The sequence below is a fragment of the Triticum urartu genome, chromosome 4 (assembly GCF_003073215.2).
Source record: "Triticum urartu cultivar G1812 chromosome 4, Tu2.1, whole genome shotgun sequence".
Classification (NCBI taxonomy): Eukaryota; Viridiplantae; Streptophyta; class Magnoliopsida; order Poales; family Poaceae; genus Triticum; species Triticum urartu.
The window spans coordinates 325,983,495-326,007,819 of NC_053025.1; positions in this window are offsets into that span (position 1 = coordinate 325,983,495).

Consider the following 24,325-nt stretch of genomic DNA (forward strand, 5'->3'; position numbering starts at 1 on the left):
CTATGGCTAAGTGAGAGTGTTCACGCATTATAGTCCGATTGCCTTGTTCGTTGGGCTGAGCGCCTCCCTCAAAGGACCCAAACATGGGAAAAAGAGCGCTCAGTTTTATCCCTGAACACCCCAGCACTAGCGGCACGGGGGCAGAAGCCAACGACTCGCCATCTCTCAGAATTGATAAACATCCGCACAGAAGGTAATATTTTAAATTAAAACAGCATTGCTTAGTGCATATGAACAAGTTTTCAGCGCACAGGACAAAACGAGCGAGTTTTACTCAAAAATTACATCCAGAGAACATTCATCCGCCACAAGGCGGGCACCCTTCAGAACATCCTTATAGTAATTCTCGGGCTTGCGATGCTCCTTCCTCCACGGTGGCCTGTCCTTCACAAGCTTCTCAGCATCCAGCTTGCCCCAGTGCACCTTCACACGGGCAAGGGCCCTATGGGCACCTTCAATGCAGACGGAGCGCTTGATGACTTCGAGCCTTGGACAGGCCTCCACCAGCCGCCGCACCAGCCCGAAATAGCTCCCAGGCTGAGCCTCTCCGGGCCACAGCCGAACTACGAGGGCCTTCATGGCCTGTTCCGCCGCCTTGTGGAGCTCGACCAGTTGCTTCAGCTGGTCGCTCAGGGGCACGGGGTGTCGGGCCTCAGCGTACTGAGACCAGAACACCTTCTCCGTCGAGCTGCCCTCCTCGGCTCGATAGAATGCGGCGGCATCAGATACACTCCAGGGAAGATCTGCGAACGCTCCTGGAGAGCTCCGGATTCGGGTAAGTAACAGGTAACTCACGTTTATGTGTTTGCTTTGCATAAAGAATGCCTTACCCGCCGCTATCTTCTTCACCTCATCCAACTCCTGGAGGGTCTTCTGGGATTCGGCCTTGGCAGATTTGGCATTTTCAATAGCCACCGCAAGCTCGGACGCTTGCGTCTTCGAGTCACGCTCCAAACTCTCATGTTTTTCCATGAGAGCCTGGAGCTCTTGCCGCACCTTCCCAACCTCGGCCTCATACTTCTCCCGCTTGGTGCGCTCCGAGGCCGAATTCTTCTCGGCCTCGTCCATCGCTTGCTTAAGGGTCGCCACCTCAGACGTGGCCCCTACAATAGCCACGATAATCCTGTCATTTATTGCAATTGCACCTTTTTTACATATATATTTTTAACAAGGTATTTCTTACCTTCATTGTCCTCGAGCTACTTCTTGGCACGCTCGAGCTCTTGCTCGGACCTTTCGACGTCCTGCTTTAGCATGTCCACTTCCGCAGTCAGTGCGACAGACGCAAGCAGGGTAGCCTGCACATGCATATTGACTCATTTTTGTTAGACTCCTGCGAATTCTATTTGATCCTCTATTCGGCTTTTCTTCCCGAATGCCAAACAGAGCATCAGGGGCTACTGTCTATGCGGTACTATTATTTACACTTTCTTTACTTACCTCGAAGCCTGTCAAAAGGCTAGTACAAGCTTCAGTCAATCTATTTTTTGCGGACTGAACCTTCTGGACCACCGCACTCATAATAGCGCGGTGCACCTCGTCGATGGAGGCGCATTGGAGCGCCTCCAGCATATTGTCCGGCGCCTCCGGTTGGACGGAGGCTGCCGGCATGGTGGACTTGCTCCTCTTGGAAGGAGGTCCTCCACCAGACTCTGGAACCTTTAAAGGTTCCGGAGCGGTGTCCGGCTTCGAGCCAGACTTGGAGCCCTGGGGGGTTTCATACCCTTTACTCCTGGAGTCAGGGAGGTCGCCTTGCGGCGCCTCCAGGACCACCTCCTCCCGGCTTGGAACCTGTTGGGACAACACTTCGGTGTCGTCCGTAGGGCGGGGGAAGGAAGCCGTCGGAAGTGAGTTCACATCCGACGAGTCCAGTGAGCCGCTCGACGACGCATCGAGCCGGTCTTTGGGTGGGCTGCATAAACATGTTCGACGTGAGGGAAAGTTGTGCAATAAACGAATATTGTGAATTACTCTGGTATCCGGATACTTACGCCCTAGGCGCCCACTCCTCTCCGCCGCTGTCGGCGTCGGTGGAGCAGTTCAGAGGAAGAGTTTTCCCCTTCTTGGACCCTTCGGTCTCCCCAGTTGGGGCGGCCTTCCTTTTCTTCCCTTCCCCCGCGGGAGGGGGAGGGGTCTCTTCTTCTTCCTCCTCCTCGTCTTCACGGGAGGAGTGCGTCTTGGATTCGTCGGATGATGAATCCGACACCTCCGGGCGTCGGGCACTCTTTCGAGTCCCCGCGGTCTTCTTCTTGACCTTCTTCTCCGGCACCACATAGGGTGCCGGAACCAGCAGCCTCGCCAAGCGAGCGTCTGCTGGGCCTTCGGGCAGAGGGGCCGGACAGTTGATCTGTCCGGACGTCACCTGCAATCCTGTCAGGGGAAAGGGAGCTTAGATCCCGCATAGAGTCAAACTATGGAAAAATGATACACTGTAAAAGGAAAAAACAGCTTACCGCGAGCGCGTGACGCTGCGCACTGAATCCGCGATCCTCAGTAGCGAATGCGGGAGCCTCGGCGCCCTTGAAAAGCACCTTCCAGGCATCTTCGTACGTCGTGTCGAAGAGCCTTCTCAGAGTTTGGTGCCGCGCCGGGTCGAACTCCCACAGGTTGAAAGCCCGTCGTTGGCACGGGAGGATCAAGCGGATGAGCATAACCTGGATTACGTTGACGAGTTTGAGCTTCTTGTCCACTAGGGTTTTGACGCATGTTTGGAGTCCGGTCAGCTCTCCTTTTTTACCCCACGACAGGCCCGTCTCTTTCCAGGACGTGAGCCGCATTGGGGGCCCGGCCCGAAACTCAGGGGGCGCGACCCATTCGGCGTCGCGCGGCTCGGTGATGTAAAACCACCCCGATTGCCACCCCTTCAGGGTCTCCACAAAGGAGCCCTCGAGCCATAGGACGTTGGCCATCTTGCCCACCATGGCCCCTCCGCACTCCGCCTGGCTGCCGCGCACCACCTTCGGCTTAACGTTGAAAGTCTTGAGACAGTGCCCGAAATGGGGGCGGATGCGGAGGAAGGCCTCGCACACGACGATAAACGCCGAGATGTTGAGGACGAAGTTCAGGGCCAGATCGTGGAAATCCAGGCCGCAATAAAACATGAGCCCCTGGACAAATGGGTGGAGAGGGAAGCCCAGTCCGCGGAGTAAATGGGGGAGAAACACCACCCTCTCATGGGGCCTAGGGGTGGGGATGAGCTGCCCCTTCTCGGGGAGCCAGTACGCGATGTCGTTAGACAGGTATCCGGCCTTCCTCAGCTTTTTGATGTGTCCCTCTGTGACGGAGGAGACCATCCACTTGCCTCCCGCTCCGGACATGGCTGGAGAAGGTTGAGGTGGGGAGTGCGGACTTGGGCGCTGGAGCTCGAGTGTGCAAGAATGGATAGGCAAAGGAGGAAGAAGGCATAGGTGAAAAGGTGGATCTTTATCCCCTTATATGGGTGGATGCAGCTACATGTCCCCACCAGCCTGGTAAACTCGCTTATCTCCAAGCGCCGTAATCGATGGCGCGGTTGGGTTACCCATGCCCGTATTGATGAGAATCCCGGAATAAGGGGACACGATCTCTGCTTTAACAAGACGTGCCAAGGAAAACGCCTCGCATAATGCGCTGAGATGGGACAGTAAAACGGTTCGAATAAAAGCTAGGACGTGGTGTGATGTCACGCTACGGAATACGTCAGCAGATTAGATTTGTGTAAATATTATTCTCTCAATGGCAATATGTGGAAACTTATTTTTCAAAACCGGACACTATATTTGTGTTCAAAATCTTCTAATGAAGTACTTGGAGGAGGAACCCGCCTTGCAATGCCCCAGACAATATGCGCACCAGACTCGTCGTCATTGAATCCTGGTTCAGGGGCTACTGAGGGAGTCCTGGATTAGGGGGTGTCTGGATGGCCGGACTATACCTTCAGCCGGACTCCTGCATTATGAAGATACAAGATTGAAGACATCGTCCTGTGTCCGGGATGGACTTTCCATGGTGGGGAAGGCAAGCTTGGCGATACGGATATGCAGATCTCCTACTGTAACACCCCGGATGTAACTTTCCCAATTTGTCCTCCAACTCTTGCCATTTCCGGCATTAAGTTATATTTATTTCCTCGGGTTCGGGTTTTGTCTCCATGTGTTGTTGTCGTTGTCATGCATCTCATATCATATCATCATGTGCATTGCATCTGCATACGTGTTCATCTCATGCATTCGAGCATTTTCCCCGTTGTCCGTTTTGCATTCTGGCGCTTCGTTCTCCTCCGGTGGTCATTTCTAGTTTTCTTTCGTGTGTGGGGATTAAACATTTCCGGATTGGACCGAGACTTGCCAAGCGGCCTTGGTTTACTACCGGTAGACCGCCTGTCAAGTTTTGTATCATTTGGACTTCGTTTGATACTACAACGGTTAACCGAGGGACCGAAAAGGCCTCGTGTGTGTTGCAGCCCAACACCCCTCCAATTTGGCCCAAAACCCACCTAAGTCTTCTCCATCATCTAGAGCGTTCGATCACGACCGCGTGGCCGAAAACCGCACCTCATTTGGACTCTCCTAGCTCCCTCTATGCCTATAAATAGGCCCCCCTCGAAATATCCCGGATCCCCTCCTCCTCAAACCCTAGATCCACCCTCACCGCCGTCCGCCGCCACGTGGCGCCCTGGGATTCGTCCACCCGGGCGCCCACATCGCCCGCCGCCGCCACTCCCGCTCCGGCCCGGGAGGCCCACACCCGGCCCCCGCGGGCCCAGCCGCGAGCGCCGCCCCAACCTCCGTCGCGCCGCCTCCTCCTCCTGCCGCGCCGCCCGAGCCGCCCAGCTCGCCTGCGACCGCCGCCCCGACCTTCGCCGTGACGCACCTTGGCGGCCGCCGCCCCGCCCTTGCCTCCCCGAGCCGGCGCCGCTGCGTCCGGCCACCGCCCCGCTCCGGCCACTTCCTCACCCGCCGGCCCGGCCTGCTACAGTGAGCTCCGGCGAGAGCTTTGTCTAACCTCGTTTTGCGTGCAGATCTAGATCCGGTGAACAGTAACCCTAGGGTGATTTTTTTGTCTAAGTCCCGAAATTCTCAGTCCATATGCTCATGTTCACGGCTCCGTAACTTTGCATCCGTAGCTCCGATTCATGCATATAGCAAATCAAAATGTTCATCTCAGAGAGTCCATCATTTCATTCCATTGCATCATTTTCATTTGAGTTCATCTTGATGCCCGAAATTCTGTTAGAAGAGGGCTACTTGAGATTATTGTCAGATCTACTACTCCGTTTAGCTTTTTTTCATTTTTGCCATGATTAATGTGTGCATGATATGCCCGTGAGTTCTACATATGTCTTGTTAAGGGTTTTGTCATCTTTCCAGAGGTGCAACCCATGTATTTTTGTGATGTGTGTGTGGACTAGTGCAAGCTTGCAAAGTGGTGCACTTGCTAATTTTGTTTTCAAGGACTTAGTAATTTCACTAAGTCCTGGAGCTGTTTATCTCATGATGCCATATGTTCATGTTGTTTCCTAGTGATCCGTGCCTCTTTTGAGGATGATCAGTAAGGATGTTTTGTTAATATTGTAGTGCTCTATCCATCCATGTCTTTGTTTGCAATTATGGAGCATCCTAGCTTGAGTCAATCGAGATCTACTTTTGCTACTTTGTGAATCTGGCAGATTGTCAACTTGTTTGCAATTTTGCCGATGATGTTGTAGTTGATCCGTGCATGCTATGTTATTGTTCTTGCCATGTCTACCTTGAATTTTGTGCCTTATTGATGAGTGTATGCTTGTCTTGCCATGACTTGCACCGTAGTGAGTGCATCGAGCTCGTAAACATGCCTACTTGAGTTATGTTTCAGCATGCTCCAGTTTTCACTAAGTCTGTGATCTGATTATGTTTTTGCTATGTTCACATGCTTGCAATTGTATTTTCTGATCCCTTTTGGCTCAAGGTCACTAAGGGACTTTTGTTAAGCTATTTGAGTATCTCCATGCCATGCTTTACTTTTCCATGATCAGGTCCTTTAGCATATAGTTTTGTTGCTCCGAAGAGGGCTACCTGATCTGAAATTCCAGACAAGTGTTAATTTCACTAAGTCTGAGATCTGTTTGCCATATGCATTTTTGCCATGCTTGTTTGAACCTGTTAATGGATTAATTAGCCGTAGCTCAGTGCTAGACTTTTGTTAAGTATCTTGTGTGAATACCTGCCATGTATTTTTTTTGTCATGTTTGGGTGCTGTAGCTTGTTCATTTCATTGCATTTAGATGCCTACTTGCTGTAAATCGCAGACCGGTGTCATTTTTGAATCGCTTGCCATTTCCAAACCGTAATTCCGATTCCGGCGTTCTTTATATCGTTTTCAAGAGATTTCATCTCATATTTCCAGTGGCACACTTTTATTTCCATGTTGAGGCCAGGTTCATGCATTTCCTATCACATCTCGCATTTTGCATCCCGCATCGCATCCCGCATAGCATATCATCTTTGCATCATATTGCTTGATCCTTGCACGTGGTTGATTGTGTCCTTGTTGCTGGTTTGTCTTGTTTGGGTAGAGCTGGGTGACGAGTTTGCTAACGAGGAGCTCGTTCAGTTTGCTTTCGAGGATCCAGTCAACTCTGACAACTGTGCAGGCAAGATGATCATACCCTCGAAATCGCTACTATCTTTGCTATGCTAGTTTGCTCGCTCTTTTGCTATGCCAATGCTACGATGCCTTCCACTTGCTTTCAAGCCTCCCAAAATGCCATGTCAAACCTCTAACCCACCATTGTCCTAGCAAACCGTTGATTGGCTATGTTACCGCTTTGCTCAGCCCCTCTTATAGCGTTGCTAGTTGCAGGTGAAGATTGAAGGCCATTCCTTGTTGGAACATTTATTTACTTATTGGGATATCATTATATTACCATGTTATCTTAATGCATCTATATACTTGGTAAAGGGTGGAAGGCTCGGCCTCTCGCCTAGTGTTTTGTTCCACTCTTGCCGCCCTAGTTTCCGTCATATCGGTGTTATGTTCCCGGATTTTGCATTCCTTACGCGGTTGGGTTATAATGGGAACCCCTTGATATTTAGCCTTGATTAAAGCTTTTCCAGCAATGCCCAACCTTGGTTTTACCATTTGCCACCTAGCATTTTCTTTCCCTTGTGTTCTGCAGACTCAAGGGTCATCATTATTTTAACCCCCCCTGGGCCAGTGCTCCTCTGAGTGTTGGTCCAAGCTGTCAGCCGCCGGTGGCTACCAGGGGCAACTCTGGGCTAGCCTACTGGAAGTTTAGACAATCTGAGTGTGCCCTGAGAAAGAGATATGTGCAGCTCCTATCGGGATTTGACGGCACATTCGGGCGGTGTTGCTGGTCTTGTTTTAACCTGTCGAAGTGTCTTGAATTACCGAGATACCGAGTCTGATCGGAACGTCTTGGGAGGAGGTCTATTCCTTCCTTGACCGTGAGAGCTTGTCATGGGCTAAGTTGGGACTCCCCTGCAGGGATTGAACTTTCGAAAGCCCCTCCCACGGTTATGGGCAGATGGGAATTTGTTAATGTCCGGTTGTAGATAACTTGAACCTTAACTTAATTAAAATGAATCAACTGAGTGTGTTACCATGATGGCCTCTTCTCGGCGGAGTCCGGGAAGTGGACACGGTGTTGGAGTAATGTTTGCGCAGGTTGCTCTCTAGTTTCTCGCTCGTGCTTTGCCTCCTCTTCTCGCTCTCTTTTGCGAATAAGTTAGCCACCATATTTGCTAGTCGCTTGCTGCAGCTCCACATATATTTACCTTGCCTTACCTTTAAGTTTAAATAGTCTTGATCGCGAGGGTGCGAGATTGCTGAGTCCCTGTGGCTCACAGATTACTATTACACCAGATGCAGGGCCTGATGATTCCGCTCCAGGTGACGCGCTTGAGCTCAAGTGGGAGTTCTACGAGGACTCACAACGTTACTATGTTTCCTTTCCCGATGATCAATAGTGGTGTCCAGTTGGGGGTGATTGGGACCGTGTCGCATGTTGGGTTCTCTTTTATTTTGGTGCCGTAGTCGGGCCATGAGTGTTTGGATGATGTAATGTTATTTATGTACTTCATTGACGTGGCGAGTGTAAGCCAACTATGTTATCTCCCCTCTATTATTTATATTACATGGGATGTTGTGAAGATTGCCTAACTTGCGACATATGCCTTCAATGCGATTATGCCTCTAAGTCATGCCTCGACACGTGGGAGATATAGTCGCATCGAGGGTGTTGCACCTACCATTGTAACCGACTCTATGTAACCCTAACCCTACCCGGTGTCTATATAAACTGGAGGGTTTTAGTCTGTAGGACAACATACACATCAACAATCATACCATAGGCTAGCTTCTAGGGTTTAACCTCTTCGATCTAGTGGTAGATCTACTCTTGTACTACCCATATCATCAATATTAATCAAGCAGGACTTAGGGTTTTACCTCCATTGAGAGGGCCCGAACCTGGGTAAAACTTCGTGTCCCTTGTCTCCTATTACCATCCGGCCTAGACGCATAGTTTGGGACCCCCTACCCAAGATCCACTGGTTTTGACACTGACAGTAGCATTATAAGATGATCTCTCACTAAATTACCAAGGTATAAGTGTTCTCCCTGAGTATGCACCATTGAGAAAGTTCTTCGTGCTGAGACACCACGTGATGATCGGGTGTGATAGCCTCTACGTTCAAATACAACGGGTGCAAAACAGCTGCACACGCAGAATGTTCGGGTTAAACTTGATGAGCCTAGCATATGCAGATATGGCCTCGGAACACTGAGACCGAATGGTCGAGCGTGAATCATATAGTAGATATGATCAACATAGTGATGTTCACCATTGAAACGACTCCATCTCACGTGATGATCGGACATGGTTTAGTTGATTTGGAGCACGTGATCACTTAGAGGATTAGAGGGATGGCTATCTAAGTGGGAGTTCTTAAGTAATATGATTAATTGAACTTAAATTTATCATGAACTTATTACTTGATAGTTTTTTGCTTGTCTATGTTGATTGTAGATAGATGGCTTGTGTTGTTGTTCCGTTGAATTTTAATGCGTTCCTTGAGAAAGCAAAGTTGAAAGATGATGGTAGCAATTACACGGACTGGGTCCGTAACTTGAGGATTGTCTCATTGCTGCACAAAGGAATTACGTCCTGGAAGCAACACTGGGTGCCAGGCCTGCTACAGATGTTGCTGACAATGTTAAGAACGTTTGGCAGAGTAAAGCTGATGACTACTCGATAGTTCAGTGTGACATGCTTTACGGCTTAGAACCGGTACTTCAACGACGTTTTGAACGTCATGGAGCATATGAGATGTTCCAGGAGTTGAAGTTAATATTTCAGGCAAATGCCCGAATTGAGAGATATGAAGTCTCCAATAAGTTCTATAGCTGCAAGATGGAGGAGAATAGTTCTGTCAGTGAACATATACTCAAAATGTCTGGGTATCAGAATCACTTGACTAAACTGGAGTTAATCTTCCTGTTGATAGTGTTATTGACAGAGTTCTTCAATCACTGCCACCAAGCTACAAAAGCTTCGTGATGAACTATAATATGCAAGGGATGGATAAGCCAATCCCCGAGCTCTTTGCAATGCTAAAGGCTACGGAGGTAGAAATCAAAAAGGAGCATCAAGTGTTGATGGTCAACAAGACCACTAGTTTCAAGGAAAAGGGTAAACGGAAGAAGGGGAACTTCAAGAAGAATAGCAAACAAGTTGCTACTCAAGAGAACAAACCCAAGTCTGGTCCTAAGCCTGAAACTAAGTGCTTCTACTACAAACATACTGGTCACTTGAAGCGGAACTACCCCAAGTATTTGGCGGATAAGAAGGATGGCAAGGTGAACAAAGGTATACATGTTATTGATGTGTACCATACTAATGCTCGCAATAGCACCTGGGTATTTTATACTAGTTCTGTTGCTAATATTTACAACTCAAAAACAGGGACTACGGATTAAGCGAAGATTGTCTAAGGACGAGGTGCCGATGCGCGTGGGAAATGGTTCCAAAGTCGATATGATCGCAGTCGACACGCTACCTCTACATCTACCTTCGGGAATAGTTTTAGACCTGAATAATTGTTATTTGGTGCCAGCATTGAGCATGAACATTATATCTGGATCTTGTTTGATGCGAGATGGCTATTCATTTAAATCAGAGAATAATGATTGTTCTATTTATATGAGTAATATCTTTTATGGTCATGCACCCTTGAAGAGTGGTCTATTCTTATTGAATCTCGATAGTAGTGATACACATATTCATAATATTGAAGCCAAAAGATGCAGAGTTGATAATGATTGTGCAACTTATTTGTGGCACTACCGTTTAGGCCATATTGGTGTAAAGCGCATGAAGAAACTCCATACTGATGGACTTTTGGAACCACTTGATTATGAATCACTTGGTACTTGCGAACCGTGCCTCATGGGCAAGATGACTAAAACGCCGTTCTTTGGAACTATGGAACGAGCAATAGATTTGTTGGAAATCATACATACAGATGTATGTGGTCCAATGAATGTTGAGGCTCGCGGCGGGTTTCGCTATTTTCTCACCTTCAAAGATGATTTAAGCAGATATGGGTATATCTACTTAATGAAACATAAATCTGAAACATTTGAAAAGTTCAAAGAATTTCAGAGTGAAGTTGAAAATCATCGTAACAATAAAATAAAGTTTCTACGATCTGATCGTGGAGGAGAATATTTGAGTTACGAGTTTGGTCTTCATTTGAAAAAATGCGGAATAGTTTCGCAACTCACGCCACCCGGAACACCACAGCGTAATGGTGTGTCTGAACGTCGTAATCGTACTTTACTAGATATGGTGCGATCTATGATGTCTCTTACTGATTTACCGCTATCATTTTGGGGTTATGCTTTAGAGACGGCTGCATTCATGTTAAATAGGGCACCATCAAAATTCGTTGAGACGATGCCTTATGAAATGTGGTTTACAAGAAACCAAAATTGTCGTTTCTTAAAGTTTGGGGCTGCAATGCTTATGTGAAAAAACTTCAACCTTATAAGCTCGAACCCAAATCGGAGAAATGTGTCTTCGTAGGATACCCAAAGGAAACTGTTGGCTACACCTTCTATCACAGATCTGAAGGCAAAACGTTTGTTGCTAAATTTGGATCCTTTCTAGAGAAGGAGTTTCTCTCGAAAGAAGTGAGTGGGAGGAAAGTAGAACTTGATGAGGTAACTGTACCTGTTCATCACAGAAACCGGTTCCTGTGACACCTACACCAATTAGTGAGGAAGTTAATGATGATGATCATGAAACTTCAGATCAAGTTGTTACTGAACCTCGTAGGTCAACCAGAGTGAGATCCGCACCAGAGTGGTACGGTAATCCTGTTATGGAGGTCATGTTGCTAGACCCTGACGAACCTACGAACTATGAAGAAGCCATGGTGATCCCAGATTCCGCAAAATGGCTTGAGGCCATGAAATCTGAGATGGGATCCATGTATGAGAACAAATTGTGGACATTGGTTGACTTGCGCGTTGATCGGCAAGCCATTGAAAATAAATGGATCTTCAAGAAGAAGACTGGCGCTGACGGTAATGTTACAGTCTATCAAGATCGACTTGTTGCAAAAGGTTTTCGACAAGTTCAAGGGATTGACTATGATGAGACTTTCTCACCCGTAGCGATGCTTAAGTCTGTCTGAATCATGTTAGCAAGTGCTGCATTTTATGACTATGAAATTTGGCAAATGGATGTCAAAACTGCATTCCTGAATGGATTTTTGGAAGAAGAGTTGTATATGATGCAACTGGAAGGTTTTGTCGATCCAAAGGGAGCTAACAAAGTGTGCAAGATCTAGTGATCCATTTATGGACTAGTGCAAGCCTCTCAGAGTTGGAATAAATGTTTTGATAGTGTGATCAAAATATATGGTTTTATACAGACTTTTGAAGAAGCCTGTATTTACAAGAAAGTAAGTGGGAACTCTATAGCATTTCTGATATTATATGTGGATGACATATTGTTCATTGGAAATGATATAGAATTTCTGGATAGCATAAAAGGATATTTGAATAAGAGTTTTTCAATGAAAGACCTCGGTGAAGCTGCTTATATATTGGGAATCAAGATCTATAGAGATAGACCGAGACGCTTAATTGGACTTTCACAAAGCACATACCTTGACAAAGTTTTGAAGAAGTTCAAAATGAATCAAGGAAAGAAAGGGTTCTTGCCTGTGTTACAAGGTGTGAAGTTGAGTAAGACTCAATGCCCGACAACTATAGAAGATAGAGAGAAAATGAAAGATGTTCCCTATGCTTCAGCCATAGGCTCTATCATGTATGCAATGCTGTGTACCAGGCCTGATGTGTGCCTTGCTATTAGTTTAGTAGGGAGGTAGCAAAGTAATCCAGGAGTGGATCACTGGACAGCGGTCAAGAACATCCTGAAATACCTGAAAAGGACGAAGGATATGTTTCTCGTTTATGGAGGTGACAAAGAGCTTGTCGTAAATGGTTACGTTGATGCAAGCTTTAACACTAATCCGGACGATTCTAAATTGCAAACCGGATACGTGTTTTTATTATACGGTGGAGCTGTCAGTTGGTGCAATTCTAAACAAAGCGTCGTAGCGAGATCTACATGTGAAGCGGAGTACATAGTTGTTTCGGGAGCAGCAAATGAAGGAGTCTGGATGAAGGAGTTCATATCCGATCTAGGTGTCATACCAAGTGCATTGGGTTAAATGAAAATCTTTTGTGACAATACTAGTGCAATAGCTTTAGCAATGGAATCCAGATTTCACAAGAGAACCAAGCACATCAAGAGACGCTTCAACTCCATCCGGGATCAAGTCCAGGTGGGAGACACAGAGATTTGCAAGATACATACGGATCTAAATGTTGCAGACTCATTGACTAAGCCTCTTCCACGAGCAAAACATGATCAATACCAAGGCTCCATGGGTGTTAGAATCATTACTGTGCAATCTAGATTATTGACTCTAGTGCAAGTGGGAGACTGAAGTAAATATGCCCTAGAGGCAATAATAAAGTTATTATTCATTTCCTTATATCATGATAAATGTTTATTATTCATGCTAGAAGTGTATTAACCGGAAACATGACACTTGTGTGAATACATAGACAAAACAGAGTGTCACTAGTACGCCTCTACTTGACTAGCTTGTTGAATCAAAGATGGTTATGTTTCCTAACCGTAGACAAAGAGTTGTCATTTGATTAACAGGATCACATCATTAGGAGAATGATGTATGATGTGATTGACTTGACCCATTCCGTTAGCTTAGCAATTGATCGTTTAGTTTGTTTCTATTGCTTTCTTCATGACTTATACATGTTCCTGTGACTATGAGATTATGCAACTCCCGTTTACCGTAGGAACACTTTGTGTGCAACCAGACATCACAACGTAACTAGGTGATTATAAAGGTGCTCTACAGGTGTCTCCAAAGGTACTTGTTGGGTTGGCGTATTTCAAGATTAGGATTTGTCACTCCGATTGTCGGAGAGGTATCTCTGGGCCCACTCGGTAATACACATCACTCAAGCCTTGCAAGCATTGTAATTACTGAGTTAGTTGTGGGATGATGTATTACGGAACGAGTAAAGAGACCTGCCGATAATGAGATTGAACTAGGTATTGAGATACCAACGAACGAATCTCAGGCAAGTAACATACCGATGACAAAGAGAACAACATATGTTGTTATGCGGTTTGACTGATAAAGATCTTTGTGGAATATGTAGGAGCCAATATGAGAATCCAGGTTCCGCTATTGGTTATTGACCGGAGACGTGTCTCGGTCATGTCTACATAGTTCTCGAACCCGTAGGGTCCGCATGCTTAAAGTTCGATGTCGGTTACATTATGAGTTTATGTGTTTTGATGTACCGAAGGTAGTTCGGAGTCCCGGGTGTGATCATGGACATGACGAGGAGTCTCAATATGGTCGAGACATGAAGATTGATATATTGGACGACTATATTCCTACACCGGAATGGTTTCGGGGGTTATATGATATATACCGGAGTACCGGGGGGTCACTGGAACCCCCCGGGGGTTACTGGCCCTTATGGGCCCAAGTGGTGGGAGAGGAGAGGCGGCAGGATGTTGCGCGTGGCCCCCCTTGCCCCAAGCCGAATTGGGAAAGGGAAGGGGGCGGCGGCCCCCTTCTTCTTCCTTCTCTCCGCCTCCTCCTTCCCCCTTCTCCTAGTTGGAATAGGAAAGGGGGGCAAAACCTAATTGGAGTAGGATTACCCCCCCCCCTTGGGCGCACCTCCTCCCCTTGGCCAGCCCCCTCCTCCTCCCCCCTTTATATACAGAGGAGGGGGCACCCCATAGACACAAAAATTGATCTCTTAGATCTTTTAGCCGTGCGCGGTGCCCCCCTCCACCATAATCCACCTCGGTCATATCGTAGCGGTGCTTAGGCGAAGCTCTGCGTCGGTAGAACATCATCATCATCCCCACACCGTTGTGCTGACAGAACTCTCCCTCAAAGCTCGGCTGGATCAGAGTTCGAGGGATGTCATCGAGTTGAACGTGTGCAGAACTCGGAGGTGTCGTGTGTTCGTTGCTTGATCGGTTGGATCTTGAAGACGTACGACTACATCAATCGCGTTGTGCTAACGCTTCTGCTTTTGGTCTACGAGGGTACGTGGACACACTCTCCCCTCTAGTTGCTATGCATCACCATGATCTTGCATGTGCGTAGGAATTTTTTCGAAATTACTACGTTCCCCAACACTTCCTTGCATATGCTAGATTTTGCTCTTCTTGCTAATTTGTTTTCCTATAAAATTCCTATGCATAGGAAGTATGTTAGACTTAGATGTGATTTTCATATACTACATGATGCTCTCTTCGTGCTTCAATTGCTATCTTTCATGTGAGCATCATTAGAATTATCGATGCCAAGCTAAGGGCGTTAAACAATAGCGCTTGTTGGGAGGCAACCCAATTTTATTTTTGTTTTTGCTTTTAGGTTCTGTTTTGCATTTAATAATTTATCGAGCCTCAGGTTAGATGTGGTTTTATATTTTAATTATTGTTTGTTCCAAGTAAGACCTTTGGGATAGCTTACGGTGATAGTTAATTTGATCTTGCTGAAAAGCAGAAACTTTTGCGCTTAGGAAATTAAGTTTCATTTTCAGATGAAGTGCGATAAAATACTGATTCTTTTTTCAGAAGATTCGTAAACAAATTTCTAAGGTCTTCCTAATTTTTCAGAATTTTTGGAGTTACGAAAGTATTTGAGAGTTATAGATTGCTACAAACTGTTCTGTTTTTGACAGATTCTGTTTTTCGTGTGTTGTTTGCTTATTTTGATGCATCTATGGCTAGTATTAGGGGGTATGAACCATGGGAAAGTTGGAATACAATAGATATTACACCAATATAAACAAAGAATTAGTTAACAATAGTACCAAAAGTGGTGAGTTATTTTCTTATACTAATGGAGCTTATGAGATTTTCTGTTGAGTTTTGTGTTGTGAAGTTTTCATGTTTTGGTAAGCATTTGATGGACTGTGGAATAAGGAGTGGCAAGAGCCTAAGATGGGGGATGCTTAAGGCACCCCAAGGTAATATTAAATGACAACCAAGAGCCTAAGCTTGGGGATGCCCCGGAAAGCGTCCCCTCTTTCGTCTTCATCTATCGGTAACTTTACTTGAGGCTATATTTTTATTCACCACATGATATGTGTTTTGCTTGGAGCATCTTGTATGATTTGGGTCTTTGCTTTTTAGTTTGACACAATCATCCTAGCTATAAACACCTTTTGAGAGAGACATGCATGAATCATGATTTATTAGAATACTCTATGTGCTTCACATATATCTTTTGAGCTAGGCAAATTTGCTCTAGTGCTTCACTTATATCTTTTTAGAGCACGACGGTGGTTTTATTTTATAGAAATTGATGAACTCTTGCACTTCACTTATATTATTTTGAGATTGTTTAAAACAGCATGGTAATTTGCTTTGGTTATAAACTTAGTCCTAATATGATAGGCGTCCAAGAGGGATATAATAAAAACTTTCATATAAAGTGCATTGAATACTATGAGAAGTTCGATTCCTTATGATTTTTTTGAGATATAAAGATGGTGATATTAAAGGCATGCTAGTGAGTAGTTGTGAATTCGAGAAATACTTGTGTTAAAGTTTGTGAGTCCCGTAGCATGCACGTATGGTGAACCATTATGTGATGAAGTCAAAGCATGATTTATTTATTGATTTTCTTCCTTATGAGTGGCGGTCGGGGACGAGCGATGGTCTTTTCCTACCAATCTATCCCCCTAGGAGCTTGCACGTACTACTTTGTTTCGATGACTAATAGATTTTCTCAATAAGTATGTGAGTTCTTTAGGACTAATGTTGAGTCCATGGATTATACGCACTCTCACCATTCCGCCATTGCTAGCCTCTCTAGTATCGCGCAACTTTCGCTGGTACCATAAACCCACCATTTACCTTCCTCAAAACAGCCACCATACCTACCTATTATGGCGTTTCCATAGCCATTCCGAGATATATTTCCATGCAACTTTCCACCATTCCGTTTATATGACACGCTCCACTATTGTCATATTTCTTTGCATGATCATGTAGTTGACATCGTATTTGTGGCAAAGCCACCATTCATAATTATTTCATACATGTCACTCTTGATTCATTGCACATCCTGGTACACCACCGGAGGCATTCATATAGAGTCATATTTTGTTCTAAGTATCGAGTTGTAATTCTTGAGTTGTAAGTAAATAAAAGTGTGATGATCTTCATCATTAGAGCATTTCCCATGTGAGAAAAGGATGATGGAGACTATGATTCCCCCACAAGTTGGGATGAGACTCCAGACGAAAAAAGGAGGCCAAAAAATGAGAGAAGGCCCAAATAAAAAAATGAAAGAAAAGAGAGAAGGGGCAATGTTACTATCCTTTTACCACACTTGTGCTTCAAAGTAGCACCATGATCTTCATGATAGAGAGTCTCCTATGATATCACTTGGGAATTTTCATTATAGAACTTGGCTTGCATATTCCAATGATGGGCTTCCTCAAATTGCCCTAGGTCTTCATGAGAAAGCGAGTTGGATGCGCACCCACTTAGTTTATTTTTGAGCTTTCATAAACTTATAACTCTAGTGCAGCCGTTGCATGGCAATCCCTACTCACTTACATTGATATCTATTGATGGGCATCTCCATAGCCCGTTGATACGCCTAGTTGATGTGAGACTATCTCCTTCTTTTTGTCTTCTCCACAACCACCGTCTATACCACCTATAGTGCTATATCCATGGCTCACGCTCATGTATTGCGTGAAAGTTGAAAAAGTTTGAGAACGTTAAAAGGATGAAACAATTGCTTGGCTTGTCATCGGGGTTCTGCATGATTTAAATATTTTTTGTGATGAAGATGGAGCATAGCCAGACTATATGATTTTGTAGGGATAGGCTTTCTTTGGCCATGTTATTTTGAGAAGACATAATTATTTTGTTAGTATGCTTGAAGTATTATTGTTTTTATGTCAATATTAAACTTTTGTTTTGAATCATACGGATCTGAACATTCATGCCACAATAAAGAGAAGTACATGGATAAATATGTTAGGTAGCATTCCACGTCAAAAATTTTGTTTTTATCATTTACCAACTAGAGGACGAGCAGGAATTAAGCTTGGGGATGCTTGATACGTCTCCAATGTATCTATAATTTTTGATCATTCCATGCTATTATATTATCTGTTTTGGATGTTTCATATGCATTAATATGCTATTTTATATGATTTTTGGGACTAACCTATTAACCTAGAGCCCAGTGCCAACTCCTGTTTTTTACTTGTTTTAGAGTTTCGCAGAAAAGGAATACCAAACAGAGTCCAGACGGAATGAAACTTTCGCGATGATTTTGCTTGGACCAGAAGACATCCAGAGGGCTTGGAGTGCACGCCAGAAAGCCACGAGGCGGCCACAAGGTCGGGAGGTGCGCCTAGGGGGGTAGGGCGCTCCCCCACCCTTGTGGGCCCCTCATGACTCCATCGGCCTATTTCTTTCGCCTATATATTCTCAAATATCCCAAAACCTTCCAGGGGAGCCACGAAACCACTTTTCCACCGCCGCAATATTCTGTACCTATGAGATCCCATCTAGGGGCCTTTTCCGGCGTCCTGCCGGAGGGGGATTCGATCACGGAGGGCTTCTACATCAACACCATTGCCTCGCCGATGAAGCGTGAGTAGTTTACCACAGACATACGGGTCCATAGCTAGTAGCTAGATGGCTTTTTCTCTCTCTTTGATTCTCAATACAAAGTTCTCCTCAATGTTCTTGGAGATCTATTCGATTTAATACTATTTTGCGGTGTGTTTGCCGAGATCCAATGAATTGTGGATTTATGATCAGCTTATCTATGAATATTATTTGAATCTCCTATGAATTCTTATATTCATGATTTGATATCTTTGCAAGTCTCTTTAAATTATTGATTTGTTTTGGCAAACTAGATTGGTTTTTCTAGCAATGGGATAAGTGCTTAGCTTTGGTTTCAATCTTGCGGTGCTCGATCCTAGTGACAGAAGGGGAACCGACACGTATTGTATTGTTGCCATCGAGGATAAAAAGATGGGGTTTTCATCATATTGTTTGAGTTAATTCCTCTACATCATGTCATCTTTCTTAATGTGTTACTCTGTTCTTTATGAACTTAATACTCTAGATGCATGCTGGATAGCGGTCCATGTGTGGAGTAATAGTAGTAGATGCAGGCAGGAGTCGGTGTACTTGACACAGACATGATGCCTATATTCATGATCATTTCCTTAGATATTGTCATAACTTTGCGCTTTTCTATCAATTGCTTGGCACTAATTTGTTCACCCACCATAATATTTTCTATCTTGAGAGAAGCCTCTAGTGAAATCTATGGCCCCCGTGTCTACTTTCCATCATATAAGTTTCCGATCTACAATTTTAGTTTCCTATTTACTTTGTTTGCAATCTTTTACTTTCCGTTCCATAATCCAAAAATACCAAAAATATTACTTCCCCGTTTATCCATCTATATCAGATCTCACTTTGCAAATAACCGTGAAGGGATTGACAACCCCTTTACCACGTTGGGTGCAAGTTGGTGTTTGTTTGTTCAGGAATTCGGTGGCTTGTGCATTGTCTCCTACTGGATTGATACCTTGGTTCTCAAAACTAAGGGAAATACTTACTCTACCTTGTTGCATCATCCTTTCCTCTTCAAGGGAAAAACCAACGCAAGCTCAAGAGGTAGCATATTACTCCCGCATGGGTCAATCACAACAGGTGTTTTGTAAAAAAATGCATCTTGATGTTCCATGAAATGAATAGGCATATTGCTAGTTAATGTATAATTGTGGACTATTGTCTGACCGATCATTAAGCCAAGTAGTACTACTATGAACTACTCCCTCGGTCCGTGAAAAACTGTAAATCTAGCATTAGAATTTTTTCCAACAAAGAGTGTACATCTACACTTCCAATGAAGTTAGCCTTTAATCTAATCGGTATTGATTGAGCAATGCAGCAATTTGTGCTCTAGCTATAGGCTACATGTCTATCCTTAAGTATAGCATGCAACAACCTTCATTTAATCTTGTTCTTTCAATGGTTGCATGCACACATAAGTCTTCTACTTTTGGGTGTTAATTATGCCAAGGAGTTTCGGTTCCTCTTGGTCAATGTGTAAATCTCTATATGTACAGTCTTTCACGGACGGAGGGAATTGTGCATATGCGAAGTTCACTAGGCTGCCATGTTTCACACTCCTCCATCGTAAGAGTGTAGATACTAGCTTTCATAAAAAATAAATAATGAATAGTATAAAAGAGCACTAACATTATACCGCCCAGTTTCCTTGCTCGTCCTCGATATCGGAAAGAATACTTTCATTCGCCGACATGTGGGACGTCGACCATCCTGGTCCACTTGCCATGTACCAAAATTAGAGTGCATCACATAGTGCTCTTTTATATTTTTGGTATTTTTATGATATAGATTGAAAGTAAAAGATAGCAAAATAAAATAGATTGGAAACTTGTATGATGGAAAATAGACCCGGGGGGCATAGGTTTCACTAGTGGCTTCTCACAAGATAGCATAAGTATTACGGTGGGTGAACAAATTACTGTCGAGCAATTGATAGAAAAGCAAATAATTATGACAATATCTAGGCATGATCATGTATATAGGCATCACGTCCGTGACAATTAGACCAAAATGATTCTGCATCTACTACTATTACTCCACACATCGACCTCTATCCAACATGCATCTAGAGTATTAAGTTCATCAGAACAGAGTAACGCCTTAAGCAAGATGACATGATGTAAACCCCATCTTTTTATCCTTGATGGCAACAATACAATATGTGTCGTTTCCCTTTCTTTCATTGAGATCGAGCACCGCAAGATTGAACCGAAAGCTAAGCACTTCTCCCATTGCAAGAAAGATCAATCTAGTAGGCCAAACCAAACTGATAATTCGAAGAGACTTGCAAAGATAAACCAATCATACATAAAAGAATCCATAGAAGATTCAAATATTGTTCATAGATAAACTTGATCATAAACCCACAATTCATTGGATCTCGACAAACACAATGCAAAAAGAAGACTTACATCAAATAGATCTCCATGAGAATCGAGGAGAACTTTGTATTGAGATCCAAAGAGAGAGACAAACCATCTAGCTACTAGCTATGGACCCGAAGGTCTGAAGTAAACTACTCACACATCATCCGAGGGGCCATGGAGTTGATGTAGAAGCCCTCTGTGATCCCCCTCCGCTGGAGCTCCGGAACAGGCCCTAAGATGGGATCTCTTGGGTACAGAAGGTTGCGGCGGTGGAAATAGGGTTTCGTGGTGCTCCTGGATGTTTGCGGGGTACATGGATATATATAGGAGGAAGAAGTAGGTTGGTGGAGCAACAAGGGGCCCACGAGGGTGGAGGGCGCGCCCAGGGGGTAGGCGCGCCCCCTGCCTCGTGGCCTCCTTGTTGATTGCTTAACGTCCACTCCAAGTCCTCTGGATCACATTTGTTCCAAAAATCACGTTCTCAAAGGTTTCATTCTGTTTGGACTCCGTTTGATATTCCTTTTCTATCAAACACTGAAATAGGCAAAAAATAGCAATTTGGGCTGGGCCTTCGGTTAATAGGTTAGTCCCAAAAATAATATAAAAGTGGAAAATAAAGCCCATTATCATCCAAAACAGATAATATAATAGCATGGAACAATAAAAAAATATAGATACGTTGGAGACGTATCAAGCATTCCCCAAGCTTAATTCCTGCTCGTCGTCGAGTAGGTAAATGATAAAAACAGAATTTTTGATGTGGAATGCTTCCTAACATATTTCTCAATGTAATTTTCTTTATTGTGGCATGAATGTTCAGATCCGAAAGATTCAAGATAAAAGTTTAATATTGACATAAAAATAATAATACTTCAAGCATACTAACTAAGCAATCATGTCTTCTCAAAATAACATGGCCAAAGAAAGTTCATCCCTACAAAACCATATAGTTTGGTCATGCTCCATTTTCGTCACACAAGAATGCTCTCATCATGCACAACCCTGATGACAAGCCAAGCAATTGTTTCATACTTTAGTAATCTCAAACTTTTTTCAACTTTCACGCAATACATGAGCGTGAGCCATGGATATAGCACTATGGGTGGAATAGAATATAATGAAGGGGGTTATGTGGAGAAGACAAAAAAGGAGAAAGTCTCACATCGACGTGGCTAATCAATGGGCTAAGAGATGCCCATCAATTGATGTCACTGCAAGGAGTAGGGATTGCCATGCAACGGATGCACTAGAGCTATAAATGTATGAAAGCTCAACAAAAGAAACTAAGTGGGTGTGCATCCAACTTGCTTGCTCACGAAGACCTAGGGCACTCGAGGAAGCCCATTGTTGGAATATACAAGCCAAGTTCTATAATGAAAAGTTCCCACTAGTATATGAAAATGACAAAACAAGAGACTCTCTATCATAAAGGTCATGGTGCTACTTTGAAGCACTAGTGTGGAAAAAGGATTGTAGCATTGCCCCTTTTTTATTTCTTTTATTTCTATTTTTTGGGCCTTCCTTTTTTTATTTGGCCTTTCTCTTTTTTTATTTGGGACAATGCTCTATAAATGATGATCATCACACTTCTATTTATTTACAACTCAATGATTACAATTCGATACTAGAACAAGATATGACACTATATGAATGCCTCCGGCGGTGTACCGGGATTGCCATGAATCAAGAGTGACATGTATGAAAAAATTATGAACGGTGGCTTTGCCATAAATACGATGTCAACTACATGATCATGCAAAGCAATATGATAATGATGACGCGTGTCATAATAAACGGAACGATGGAAAGTTGCATGGCAATATATCTCGGAATGGCTATGGAAATGCCATAATAGGTAGGTATGGTGGCTGTTTTGAGGAAGATATAAGGAGGTTTATGTTTGATAGAGCGTATCGTATCATGGGGTTTGGATGCACCGGCGAAGTTTGCACCAACTCTCAAGGTGAGAAAGGGCAATGCACGGTACCGAAGAGGCTGGCAATGATGGAAGGGTGAGAGTGCGTATAATCCATGGACTCAACATTAGTCATAAAGAACTCACATAATTATTGCAAAAATCTACAAGTCATCAAAAACCAAGTATTACACGCATGCTCCTAGGGGGATAGATTGGTAGGAAAAGACCATCGCTCGCCCCCGAGCTCCACTCATAAGGAAGACAATAAAATAACACCTCATGTCTCAATTTGTTACACAACGTTTACCATACGTGCATGATACGGGACTTGCAAACTTTAACACAAGTATTCCTCAAATTCACAACTACTCAACTAGCACAACTTTGATATCACTATCTCCATATCTCAAAACAATCATCAAGTATCAAACTTCTCTTAGTATTAAATGCACTTATATGAAAGTTTTATTATGCCTAAAAGCAAATTGCCATGTTGTTCTAAAGGACTCTCAAAATAATATAAGTGAATCATGAGAGATCAATTATTTCTATAAAATAAAACCACCACCATGCTCTAAAAGATATAAGTGAAGTACTAGAGCAAAAACTATATAGCTCAAAAGATATAAGTGAAGCACATAGAGTATTCTACTAAATTCCAATTCATGTGTGTCTGTCTCAAAAGGTATGTACAGCAAGGATGATTGTGGTAAACTAAAAATCAAAGACTCAAATCATACAAGACGCTCCAAGCAAAACTCATATCATGTGGCGAATAGAAATATAGCTCCAAGTAAAGTTACCGATGAACGAAGACGAAAGAGGGGATGCCTTCCGGGGCATTCCCAAGCTTAGGATTTTTGGTGTCCTTGTATTTTACCTTGGGTGCAATGGGCATCCCCAAGAATAGGCTCTTGCCACTCCTTGTTCCATAATCCATAAAATCTTTACCCAAAACTTGAAAACTTCACAACACAAAACTTAAAAGAAAATCTTCGTGAACTCCGTTAGTAAAAGAAAACAAACCACCACTTCAAGGTACTGTAATGAACTCATTCTTTATTTATATTGGTGTTAAACCTACTGTATTCCAACTTTTCTATGGTTTATAAACTCTATTACTAGCCATTGATTTATCAAAATAAGCAAACAACACACGAAAAACAGAATCTGTCAAAAACAGAACAGTCTGTAGTAATCTGTAGGTTTCGAATACTTATGTGACTCCAGAAATTCTAAAATAAATTTCTAGACTTGAGTACTTTATCTATTAATTATCTGCAAAAAGAATTAACTAAATATCACTCTCCAGTAAAAAATGGCAGCAATTCTCGTGAGCGCTAAAGTTTCTGTTTTTTACAGCAAGATCAAAAAAACTTTCCCCAAGTCTTCCCAACGGTTATACTTGGCACAAACACTAATTAAACACAAAAACATAGGCTATACAAATTATTTATTATTAAACAGGAACAAAATCAAGGAACAAAAATAAAATTGGGTTGCCTCCCAACAAGCACTTTTGTTTAACGCCCCTAGCTAGGCATAAAAGCGAGGATAAATCTAGGTATTGCCATCTTTGGTAGGCAATTCTTCAATAAGACACCTATAACTTTCAGGAGTTTCTTTATTTTTATTAATTATCAAACTCCTAGGCACGAAATCAAGAAAATCATTTGTAGCAAACGGTTCCTTAAGGATAGTGAGGAAATTGGGGTGAACACTTATTTATTTGAGGTCCGCATTTTCCTTACTAGAAGTTTCACCCTTATTTTTAGGAACATACATCAATTTGGCAATCTTAGA